Genomic DNA, 210 nt, shown 5'->3' with positions numbered 1-210 from the left:
GCTCAAAAGTTGCTGTCTCATGATTGCCTCTGCAGTTCTTTCTGTTATGCTTGAATTCAGGACCCCCAAAAGACCACCAGAGACCCAAGATCGATGTAAACAGCAAAGAGGTGTTTATTGCGAGCTAGCTCGGTCCTCTGCACGCACATAGCAACTGTTGACACCAAGAGGCCCCGAGCCCAGGGTTTGCTGCAGTTTTATACATTCTTT

The sequence above is a fragment of the Marmota flaviventris genome, chromosome 17 (assembly GCF_047511675.1).
Source record: "Marmota flaviventris isolate mMarFla1 chromosome 17, mMarFla1.hap1, whole genome shotgun sequence".
Lineage (NCBI taxonomy): Eukaryota > Metazoa > Chordata > Mammalia > Rodentia > Sciuridae > Marmota > Marmota flaviventris.
This window is presented reverse-complemented; position numbering follows the sequence as displayed.